Genomic DNA, 13,026 nt, shown 5'->3' on the forward strand with positions numbered 1-13,026 from the left:
GTTTGTAATTAAATATGATGATAAGCATGACGAAGGAAGTTATAAGACTGATGATGATCAAGATGACATAATGCAATGAATTATATCTGATGTTGTTGATCTCCCCAAGTTGAGAGGGAGTATGGATAGAAGAAAGTGTATATCTCCCCAGGTGAGAGGGAGGGCATATTATGACAATCATAATGAATAACTTGAATTAAGAATGAAACCAAAGAATGAAAGTACTACAAATGGATTTACAAAAGACTTAAAGAGTACTTAAAATATTTGGTATTGCTAAAGAAATGAAAAAAGAAAACTTCTGAAAAGTTGTATTTAAATAACTTGATGATGATATAAGTAGCATCAGGATGATCGAGGACCTTGAAGGTTTGTGTTTACTTGTATATATATTTGAAAATTTATTACTAATTGGAGTTGTGATTGTGCAGGATGTCTCCATAAAAGGTTGAACATTTGAAGCATGCTTGGATTGGTGGATATATCTGATTTAGTTGATTAGGAGAGATGAAGCATATTATGGCAAGATGCTTGGGAGGACATCTGGGCAGCCTATGTGTTGATGTATAGATCACGATGTAAGGAGGGTGGCGTTGGTCATGGAGCTCCGACCTTGGATACAAACATAGATCCTTGGGTTGATGGTAGAGCTTAAAATCCTGATGGTACCTATAGTGGATAAATCTCGAGTCCATCTTAGTCCCACTTGATTAGAGTACGGCCATGGTCAGGTATCTAATCTTTAGCACTATGTGTCTTGTGACTCTTCATAGAGAATATAATTTTGAAATCTTCCATGTACCTTTGTATATATGTAATTATGAATACCTCCCTAGTTAAGAGGGAGTGTTGAAGAATGTAACTAGTGTCGGTCTTCATAATTATATTTGAGTTATGATGTAACGTATTTGTCAAAAGAATGATAAATGAGTTTTATTATTAAAGAAATTGACCTATTAAATCATGGGTTTCATGCTTGGGTCAATGGTTTATAGGTTAAAGCCTCCATTGTAGGCTGATAGGGTTTATGTAAAGTGTCCTTGCCCATGTCCGAAAATGTAATAGACCCTTCTTGGGAATTTTCAATCAAGAAACAAATTTATTTTGATGTACATTAGGTCTTTGAGGCCTCCTCCACCTAGTCGACTTCAAACTGGACAAGTCGACCTAACTTTGGGGAAACATATCCTATATAAAGGCATCAACTCGACCTCATTTGACACACTCACTCCTCAAGTTCGATCTACAATTTATGGGACAGGAAAAAGGTGCAAAATTCAAGGGAAAAATAGGAATGGGTTAGCAAAGGAGAAGGAGGTTTCTATCAAGCACAAGAAGTCGAAATTCTCTCTCTCTCTCTCTCTCTCTCTCTCATGTGTGAAGCTATTGAGTTGTTGGAGGGTGAAAAACTGCAGTTCTAAACCTGGGCCAAAATTCTGAATTTGTTGGGTGCCAAAATTATGGGTTGTTGGGTTGTAGCTGCTAGACAAGAAGAGACTCTTTAAGGTTGTTGAATTATATTGGAAGGTTACTTGGTGGAGGAGGAAGTTCTTTTGGTCTAGGGTCTTGGTCTATCTCAACTTGAATTTGATAATGGAAGAGTTTGACTATTTTTTGATCCATAAACTTCTGTGGATATTCCACCAGACAAATCGTCACAACATATATGATAATATTATATTAAAAATATGATATTCTACACTATTACAGTTTTATTAAAACTTTAAGATTTGTAGATTTAACTGTAATTAGTGCATGCATGCAAATGGAAATTATGCAAAAAAGTAAAGAACGACAAAATAATCTCACACACACATATAAGAAACAAGATATTCTCTTTGGGAAACCCTTTTGGGAGAAAAACCCCGCTAAAAGATGAGGATGCTTCGCTCTCTTTCTCTGTCTAGAAATATGGCTGCAGGTACAAAGAAGTAATGTCTGTGGCCCATGGGTTGCTACAATGCATAGATCCTCTTTGTGTGCTCTACCTCCTATCTCTCCTGGCTATCTTTGCTCAGCTATGGAACAAATGCTCTTGAAAGAATGGAATGCCTCTTCCTCCTAGTGGCCCAGTTATAACACAACTTGATAGCCTACTAGTGGTTAATTTTGACTACATCAACTCTTAACTAGAGTTACAATATAGACTCTTCTAGAGTCTTTTACATCATAATCATGTGGCTAGCCCCTTTTCCATGAATAATGGGGGCTAACGTGGCATCTTTCCGAACTATAGGTGTGAAAACAAGAAGCTCAACTTCTAAGTGGCATAACTTTTGCATACAGACTCCGATTGATGCATTGTTTGCGCGGTTGGAAAGATCTTTTTGTGTATAATAGCATGAAACGGAAGCACGCGAGAGTGACAAATTTTTACCCCCCAAAAAGCTGTTTGATGCCTCAAAACGCTCCCGGAAGGTTTTAGACCCTATTTTGCCAAACTGGGTCCCGCCGGTAAAAATGATCACGTGAGCTTATTCCTCTATTTTTTCCACTCCAAATTCATCGAGATGGAATGAAAAACAATATAGGGATCTAATCCGGATCAATTTTCCCCTATAGAGGGGGTTTAGCCCTAGTTGAGTGCCTACATCTAGTGTCATTGATCTTCTTGTTTTGTTTTGATGATTGCTTGATGAAACAAAGATAAAAGAAGAACATGAGAAAGGTAATAAGAACACAAATATATCACAAGTAATTATCAACATGAGAAAATCTTTCTACCTTTCTGATTTTCTAACACACAAAACAAACTTCCTTTTGTCCCTTTCATAGCTCAACTTCTCCTTCATTTAACGTCTCCTTTCTTAGGCGTATGTTGATCACAAGAATGAATTGCTATGTTTTGTTGAATGGCCTCTCCCCAGCCTCACAAATTTATAGCTCTCCAAAGTTGTCTTGAAAGCCCCCTTTTGTCCATCAAAGGTGCTCTCCACAACAAAGAGAATAAACAAGTAATATCTTTGGGTTTCAAGCCCACAACTTTGGGTCCAAAACCCCAATTGATTGGGTACTTTGCCCACAAGGTGGGTCAAATCCTCACAAGTCAAGTACCCCAGACTTGTGGGAGCACCTCCCAAGCTACACTTTTCAACAACTTTTCTTTTGCATTTATGCTTTATTATTAGCATAACATTGTATTGTTTACACGTAGATCTCATTAGCACTGCATTTTGATGTTCATGAAGATATCTTATTGGCATTTCATTGTCTGAGCTGCAATTACATTACAACTGAAACAATCCTTGTCATCAAATCATATTAACCACTTATTACTAAGCTCAAAACTAAACACCGACATTATTAATTCATGGGCCCTTTATCATAATCATATGAAAGATTCCATCAATTAAAAAAGAAAACATCACATATCATAAACCATAGAATCAAAATTTTCATAATGCACCCAAAATATTGTTAATTATAATTATAATGAAGAACTAGAAACCAACATTGTCACCCCTTGTGCCTTTATCATAGCCACATGGAAACGACAAAGGAAACATCACATACCATGAACCATGAAATCAAAATCATTACAATGCACCCAATATACTACAAAATCAAAACACCAAGAATCTAGGTGGTATGGACAAATGGATTAGTTAAAGGAAGGATAAAGTGAAAAGGTGATAATGTGAAAGTTATAAATTGTTTAGATTATAGTGGTAGTTTTATTTCCATTGTAAATTTTAGGAATATTTTAAAATCTGACATACAAGAATAAAGTCAATTTTTTTACATCGCCTCTATCCATTAGATTCCAAGATATTCCCAAAATCTACTATGACTTGATTTTAATTTAGTAAGTTGACTATTTGTCAAAGAAAATGGTGTTGAACCTTATATTATTTTGGGCACTATCACGGCCAATCTTGATTTAATGCATTAATAGTTAGAACCGGCATGGCGTTTTCTATTAGTTAAGGCTGACGTTTCTATTGTGGCGACCTTAAAAATAATTTAGATAAAAAAATTGTCTCCGGAAGTCATGTAATAAAGGAACTAGTAAGTCGACAAATATTCTTTCCCATTGTCATAGTTAATATGCCACTGAAGTTAAGTTGAGGGTGGATAGTGAATATGTGAAAGGTTTAAAATAATGATGTCAATAGGCACACAATGTTAATGAATTTGAATGCTAAATGGTTGAATTATGAATTTATAAAACTAATGGTTTTCTAGAGAAGGAAGAGAGTCCAAATGTTTTTCTAAAGAATCAAATGGTTTTCAGAATTGAATTATGAATAATTTGAAAAATCAATGGTTTTCTAAAGAAGGAAGAGAGTCCAAATGGTTTTTAAAGAGTCAAATGGTTTTCAGAATTGAGGAGAGTTGATGGAAGGATTCAAGGTTGTTGATTTCCACTTCTATGATATAATGAAGAATGACATTTTGGGTATGGTAGAAGAGATCAGAATCCAGGGGAGAATTCATCAAAATATTTCTTCCACCTATATAGCGCTGATCCCAAAAAGAAAGGACTCCTCCACCTTTGCAGACTATAGACCGATCTCATTGTGTAATGTCATTTATAAAATCACTTCAAAGATTATTGCAGAGAGAATCCAAGGAAAGTTATCAGAACATATTTCAAAGGAACAGCACGGGTTTCTATGTGGAAGAAACATCCTTGAAGCTGTAGCCATAGCTCAAGAAGCTATGCACTCTATGCATACAAAAAATATAGGCGCTGCCATTCTCAAAATCGATTTAAAAAGAGCATACGACTGCCTGGATTGGAGCTACCTCAGATGCTTACTCATCAAAATCGGGCTAAATGACAGGTGCACAAAATGGATCATGTCGTGCGTGGAAGGAGTCAACTACGCTATCCTAATCAATGGGTATCCCACACCCTTTTTTCTAGCTGAAAGGGGTCTTTGGCAGGGGTGCTCTTTATCCCAAATTTTATTTATCTTGGTTATGGATACCCTTAGTCTACACATCAAGAAAGCGGTAAATGATGGAACAATTGGCCCCCCTTGCATTTCCATAGGTAACTATCATACTCACAATCTCTTTGTGGATGATGTGCTGTTGTTTGCTAGACTTTGCAGATACACTTGGCATATTATGCATGGAATCATATATTTATTTCAAAGAGCCACGGGTCTTTATGTCAATGATAGAAAATCCTCATTTCATTATGGTAAGGATGAAAATGAAGATATGGTTTATATCTCTCAGTTTTTTAATATTCGGGCGGTATCCATTAAGGAGGGGTTAAAGTATTTGGGATATCATCTTAAGCCCACAAGATACAATACATTGGACTGGTCATGGATCATTAATAGATTCTATAAAGGATTCAAGGATGGGAATGTAAATGTCTATCACTTGCTGGCAAAATGATTTTATCTTAGGCGGTTTTGGCTCAAATCAGTGTATATTTGGCGCACTTGTTTTTCATCCCATCGTCCATAATTAATAAATTAAACAGCTTAATGGCTTCTTTCTTCTGGGGTGGAAGTAAAGAAAGGAGAAAATATCACCTCTCAAGTCTGGACAAAATCATGAACCTGAACCTGAACCTGCGCATCTTTGGCAAAGCTCTCCTATGCAAATCACTGTGGCAGGCGATTTTTGGGACGAGCTTATGGAGTCATATTATCAAATTGAAATACCTTGGGAATGAAGATATTCACTTCTGGTACAGAAATGGTCTCTCTTGGCCCACCCAAGGCTCTGCGATTTGGAGGAGCTTCCAGAAAATTCTACCTTTTTTCCGCAAGAATTTCATATGGAAATTTCAAAATGGTAACAATATCCTTATAGGTCTGGATGCCATTAAGAGTGTTGATTCGGATCCAAATATTAGCCCGCAGCTTCTCACGCTTCTCCACCAAAAGGGTATCTTTTTCTGGGCTCAGGTTATAGAAGGTTGGAAGAATGCCATCCCGCTATGGAAATCGGATAGAGATCTGGGCATTGATGGTGTTCTGGCTGCCCAATGGAACAGGATTATTTGGAATATGAAGAATGCGGGTATTTATAAAACTGAGGACAGAGATTGTATAGAATGGCAAGTAAAGAAAGACAGGTCCAATATTCTGGTAAGAGACATATACTTATCATTGTTAGAGAAATAAAGGGAACCCTCCCAGAATATTTTTCCTTTCTCCCTATGGAAGGCCAGTTGTCCGATTAAAATCATTTTATTTTCATGGCTATTATATCATAACAAAAATCTCTCCTGGAACAATTTACAAAAAAGGAGCTGGCAAGGTCCATCGATTTGCCTGATCTGCCTTGCAAATTCAGAAGATAACCTGCATATGTTTTTACACTGCCCACAAACTCAGTTAATATGGATGAAATTGGCTTCTTTCTTTGGATTTCCTGTTGTTTCGCATCTATCAATAAAAGAAGCCTTTGAATGGTGGGGCTATCAATAAAAGAAGCCTTCGAGTGGTGGGGCTCTCAAAGACTCAACTGGCGTCCCATTCCATTGATTACTTTTTGGTTCATATGGAAGTGGAAAAACAAAAGAATCTTTCAAAACAACAGAGAGGCTTTTGGAAGCATTATTGACAAGATTATTCCTTATTACTTCTCCTTCCTACAGAACATGCCTAAGCAGAAAAATCAACAGATGGCTTCCTTTGCGCTTCTGCCGCTCTCATTTCCAAGAGAACATTTTGATGGTGTGGCAAAGGATGGCACATGCGCTTGTGGTGTTTTCATATCTTTCTCAAAAGATCTCCAATTCTCCATTTTTCTGAAATGGTGGTAACGGGTCAAATAATAAGGCAGAGGCCATGGCCCTGCATGGTCTGCTCATCTTCTGTTCTTTCATGGATATTGGACCTATAAATGTATATGGGGACTCGAAAATTATCATAGATCATGTGAATGGAAAACAGAAAATATCAAATGACAGCCTTTCGGGATGGCTGAACAGGATTTCATCTCTATGGAATTCTGTGACTTTTCCTATTGCGCATATAAAGCGCAATCAAAATGTTCAAGCAGATGCTTTGTCAAAGAAAGGGATGCATGCTCCAATCGGTATATGGTATCTGGTCATCACAATGGATTCCTGTGCATATGAGATCCATCCTTTCTCTATGCCTAGCACAAAATGCTTGCAGATTTCTGGTTTGCTATACGGCCAATATTTTAGGATATATCTATCTCCTTCAGTCTTCCAAATTCCGAATATCTGGATAGTCCATAATTTTGCTATGTTGCTATGTTTAAATGCTCCCCAATAATGATGATGCTCTGAACATATCCCTCAGATATCAAGGGCATAATCCGGGATATATGATCCACCAGTTTTTGTATATATCAGTTCTGTTTTTACATAATATAAACCATATAGTGCTTTTTCTTCTGAAAAAATATATGGACTGGAATAAAAGATGATTTGCGTTGTGATTTTATATTAGAGTTGGATTTATTAAATATGAAAAGGTTTTAAGAGCAACCATATGTGTAGTCCCTCAGAGCATTTTAGATATGGATTTTAATTTGGTTTTTTTTTTCACAGAAAAAGAAATGGGTAATTTTATTTTATATAACAAAAGTAGAATTTGTAGATGTTTTTACCATTCCAATCAGTATACAGCCTCAGAGCATTTATCAGTCAAAACGAACAGATAAGATATAAATCTTTGGAGAATCAGTCCAAGAGGGGCAATATCAAAATGCTGAAGAGCTTAGCAAACAGATAATATCATAGGAAGATCTTTCAAAATCTGTAGTAATTTTTGTAAACCATAACATAAATAGAGTTCTGATTACCAAAAAGATGTCCATTGCTAAACCCAGCCATCAGCTTTATGCTAGCTGAAGCCAAGATTCATGAAGATACTCTATTTGGGCGCCTTGATATTTTTCTTGTACTTTCTACATGTCTCAGTCCAACACCAATCTAACTTTGGAGAGGCTGTCTGCTTCCTAGTTTCTCTGGGCTGAAAACATGATCAAATGAGAGATGAGAAAAATTTGATGGGTTATGTTTTATATTTTGGAATAGAGGTTGAAATGCATAATTATGCATAGAAAAAGTGCCTGTCAGCCCGTTGATAACCAACTGATAATGAACTTGTTTATGTAAAGTTCCCCTCTCCATGGCATGATGCAAAAGAAGTTTAAGGCCATGAGTCCATCAAAATTGTTTAATCGAATGGGTTTCTGAAAGACAAATGATCCACGAGCCCCCTGTAGAATGGTCCTCTTAGCAGCAGCATAAAAAACAAAAAGCCCAAATGTAATGTGTGTTTGACATTACTCATTGAGAAGATTTGTTTGTAGAATGGAGTTAAACTTCCAAGATAACTAACTTTCGAATGGCAACATGCTGAGAAGAGGGAGACGAGTTTTCAAAAATACCATCGTTTTAGGCAATCCAGATGCTTAAGTAAATGAGAGTAAGATAATTTAGCAAGAATAGAGTAATATATAAAAAATTTATGACTTAGCAGTAGAGACTTTACTGGGGACTCTATTCCTTGACTCTTATTACAAGGGATAAAAATGTATGCATGGCATTTGAAATCAACCGATAACATCCTACTGTGCCAACTATTCAGTTATCAGATTATCTTGATGATTGGCAAAATATATTTAAAAAAAACATGAAATAGATTTTGATCCAATTATATGTGCACAAGTTAGGAAACAATTTGATATGGTCCATCTGAGTATAACAATAAGACCTTCAAACCTTGTTTCATCTAAATTCCATACAAATGAGAAGCCTTGTTTCATCTAAATTTCCTTCTCCTGCCTGCTTTGAGAAAGGCATTCAAAAATAAAATGTGATTTTGTTTCTTCCTCGAAACAGAAAAGATAACATCTGCAGGTTGTTAGGACCGTTTCTAAAGATTATCCCACGTGAGAAAACTCAAAAATAAAATGTGATTTAGTTTCTTCCTCCAAACAAAAAAGATAACATCTACAGGCTGGTAGGACCATTTCTAAAGATTATCCCACGTGAGAGCTTTCCTGTGAATTTAAAAGCCAAATCCACAGAATGGAGTAACAAAATTTTGGAACATATCCCAAAAAGAATTTGGAGAACAAATCAGCTAATTAAACAACCAGATTCAAAACATAAAATGGACCACATGATTCCTTTTATGTATATCCTCATCTTTTAGGGGGTAATGTTTTTAATGTTTTTTCTTCATAGAATTTAAGTAAATGAATGTAAACTATTTTTATGGTCTTAAACATGGAGTCCACCATAATTTCGGCCAATATACAATTTTTGGTTGCAAAGATTCATTCAAATTAACTTAGATTTTGGAAAAATGATTGAATTCTATTTTAGTGACGAAAAGACTCTTTTCAGAAAAATAGACTCATTTTTAGTGTATACCAATCTCATCCACATGTTTTAGTGCAGTTTTGAAAGCTCGTTTGGACCACAAAATTAAGAGTAATATTGGTCTGGAATGAATGCCCATTTGGCGAGCGATTGTGGCTTGTTGCTTAGCCAAAGGACCGCGTAAAAAGCAGAAAAGGAGACGCCGTTGCCGGGGATCGAACCCGGGTCACCCGCGTGACAGGCGGGAATACTCACCACTATACTACAACGACAGCAGACGATAAAACAATTCTGCCATTATTCTCAAATCTAAGCTGAAATGAAGGAAAAGGTAAGCGAAATTGCTATCAGTACTGCTTTGTTTGTCATTCAGTTTGAGCAATTAATTATTATTATGAGCACTGCTTTGTTTGTCATTCAGTTTGAGCAATTAATTATTATTATGAGCAGTGGACATTATTTTCAAAAGCACCAACAAACACCAAAACCAAAACATAAACAGGAAATTATTATTATGAGCAGTGGACATTATTTTCAAAAGCACCAACAAACACCAAAACCAAAATATAAACAGGAAATCAACTTCCTTGTTTGTGCACCAGCCGGGAATCGAACCCGGGTCTGTACCGTGGCAGGGTACTATTCTACCACTAGACCACTGGTGCCAACTTAAAATAGTTTTCTATGAATTATTTTCCATCCAATTTTAGTCTTCGGTTTTATGGTTTCACATTAGAAAGTGAAACAATTCCACTTCCCGCCCAACGGGTGGGGTTGACGTCGAAAGAATAAGAAATTTCTGGCAGGAAAAAGGTAATACAGAAAGTACAAAGAATGCTCATAAAGAAAGCAAGTACATTTTGCAGTTGTCTATAACGTGATTTTTTGAAAGTTTTTCCGATGGGTTTTTCCGGTCGAAATCCGGCAGGAATTTATTGGAATCGTATGTTTGATAGCTAGTTTCTGCACAATCAAAGTGTCCCAGGGGTTTTTCAGGGTGCTGAATCCAAATATGCAATTAAAAAACCATTTTAACTGCAACAAATCAAGATTTAACCTCAATTTCTTCCGCCGGATTCCGTCACTGGAATCTCCAAAAAGTCGCATTATAGACAACTCGGTACATTTTAGGTATTGAAGAAGGAATATATATAATATTACATTTGAATAAATTGAGCATGTTTTTTTTCATGAATGAGGCATATGGAACTAAAGTGTTGGAACAAATCCTTGTTTGATAGATTAGGAGACAAATAATTTCATGGTGTAGGGAGTTCTCCCTATTTGAGTATGAAGTTATCATGATTTTTTTGAAACATTGTTGACTAAATAAAATATTGTAATAGAAGTTCTAAATAGACAAAAGTAAAGAGATCTATTTAAAGAAGGATCCCCTTAAAGTGATGGTGTGAAGATAATTTTTGGATGAAAGTCCAATATGAAAGGCTTGCAATGTAGTAGAGTCGAAATAGTCTAATGCATCTCAATGGTGTAGGCAACTTGAATATCTAACAATGAAGTGTCTTCCTAAAAAATATTAGGTAGAAGAACATTATTGCAATTCATTTTGCTTATCATATTTAACAAAAAAATTCAATACTATATTAGACAGTTTTAAGAAGAGGCAATTGTAACACCCCAACCTTTAACCCCCAGTTTTAAGAAGAGGCAATTGTAACACCCCAACCTTTAACCCCCAATTGGTACTGTAAATTTATTATGTTCATGTTTCGTGATAGCATGCAATGTGAAATGGGTTAAATACATGGAACAACTACAATTACATTTTTAATGTAAAATATTAAACATATGATCAAAAGGTGGAGCATTGCATTGAAATGAACCATGAGCCATGAGTGGGAAGCTAGAAGGGGGATATGCTAACAAACTTAGCCCATTAAAATAATCCCCATCAATAAATTAATTGGCTCAGCCAAATATTTAGAAAATCCAAGGTTACTAAAGTCCCAAGAAAATAGTTAATATGAAGGATTTGGTAATTGAACTACCAACTTCCAGGATTATGGAAGTAGTTAGGATTGGTACCCAACTATTACACCAAGGTATCAACAAGGTATCTATGTAGAATCTTATGATATTGACCCATGAGTTTGAAAATGAGATCCGTGAAATCTTGGGAAATAAGATAGAGAATGCAATGATTCTCACCTCTAGAAAGCAAGGGATGTTCACTAATGGGTTTGATGACCAAATTTGGATGAGAAATTGTGTCAAAAATGTTGTTGATTGATAGGGAAAATATGGGGATTTCATAGGTACATTTTTAGACTGATAAAATCGAGCATAAATGTCCCAAACCTTAGCTGTAATATAGAGTATGTTGTTTGGTGCTTGCCAGGCAAGGCACTAAGCATTGAGAAAGGGAAGGTCGTTGAGAGATTGGTTTGTAGTGAAAGGGATCCCCATGTGCTAGACAACAGATAAACCACCCATGGCCATGTGTAGGCTCTTAGCTCTTTGGCATTTAAAGGGGACTTGTTAAGGTTTATGTGGATGAAGGAGAGTGGTCTGAGAAAGAGTTACTTTCTAGGTGCTTGCTAAGCAGGGCACTAAGCACTAAGAAAGGGGAGATCACGAAGGAACTAGTTGGAAGTGAAGGGGATATCATTTTTTTCTTTGCAAGACAACTAATAACCCACCCATAAGATATGTGTATGCTCTGGGATTAGTGGGATTATAATGAACTTGCTAAACTTATATTGATGAAGGACAATGGACTTCATCACTCCACCTTGTAATGCCTAAGAAAGAGATAATATTTTCATGGCTTCATGGTCTAGCTTTGGGATGGCTAACTGCAAAGGATAGAACAAACAATTGAGCCTATGGTTGGGTGGGAAGTGGCTCATCATTCATCAGTTACAACCTAGGGTATTTTCAAGGATTCAAATATTATGCCTATGTCTAGTATTATGGGCGACTATTATAGTTTGAAAATTCATACATATAGAATATAAGCAAATATTCAATTAAAAACATGTAATTTACTATTAAAATTGGTAAAATCTGGTGAATATCACCCATTCAATCATGTGTGTGTGTGAAAAATAGGTGAATTTTTAACCAAATTGGCGATTTTTTTTTCAAAAATGTCCAAAAAATAGCTAATTGGTGAAATTCTGCCCCTAAATTTTTTGTTATTGCAAGCAATGATGTATCATGATCATATAAGTTCCCTTGTGGACTTCAAATCTGTAATGTAAATTATGTTAAACGAAATATAAATGATATTTATGGCCATGTATATTATGTGTCTTCCTACTGAATTTGTATGTGAACTGGTAATATGTATTTAATGGATGTTGTCTTAATGCGATGAGTTATTGGGCATAGTTCTCATATAAATTGTTAGTGGCTTGTATAGCCTTTATTTATGGTTGTAATAGACCTGTTGAAGAAAAGATAGGGCTAAGAAATAAGAGGATTTCAACCCCTCATCCTTATTAAAAAACTATAACTGCTGATTTCTTGTGAGGGACTCTTAATGAGTCACAACCACCGGAGTTGGGTCTAGTCCAGATAGAAAAAGGAATCCTTGAATTTGTGTGTTACAAACTAGGTGTCTAGTTGATAATGTCAACCTAAATGCAAGGGTAACTACCTGTTGATGCCCCGAAAATCATTGTATCAACATTGGGGGATAACCACCCGGTCCGGACCTTAATACAGCTCCTTTTCCGTTTGGGATGGTGGCTCCGACTGGATATAATGGGACCAGTTTCCCA

General features: G+C 36.1%; 2 non-coding genes across 2 annotated transcripts; both read right to left on the bottom strand.

Annotated features, from left to right (window-relative positions):
• Nucleotides 1-9,480: 9,480 nt before the first annotated feature.
• On the bottom strand, nt 9,481-9,552 carry TRNAD-GUC (transfer RNA aspartic acid (anticodon GUC)). Its single transcript has one exon. It is a non-coding gene; the product is annotated as a tRNA-Asp (tRNA).
• Nucleotides 9,553-9,874: 322 nt separating this feature from the next.
• Nucleotides 9,875-9,945, bottom strand: TRNAG-GCC (transfer RNA glycine (anticodon GCC)). Its single transcript has one exon. It is a non-coding gene; the product is annotated as a tRNA-Gly (tRNA).
• Between the last annotated feature and the right edge of the window lie 3,081 nt (nt 9,946-13,026).

This window comes from Pinus tabuliformis, chromosome 6, assembly GCF_031772625.1.
Source record: "Pinus tabuliformis cultivar Carrire ecotype Pingquan chromosome 6, CPIR1, whole genome shotgun sequence".
NCBI classification, from domain to species: Eukaryota; Viridiplantae; Streptophyta; class Pinopsida; order Pinales; family Pinaceae; genus Pinus; species Pinus tabuliformis.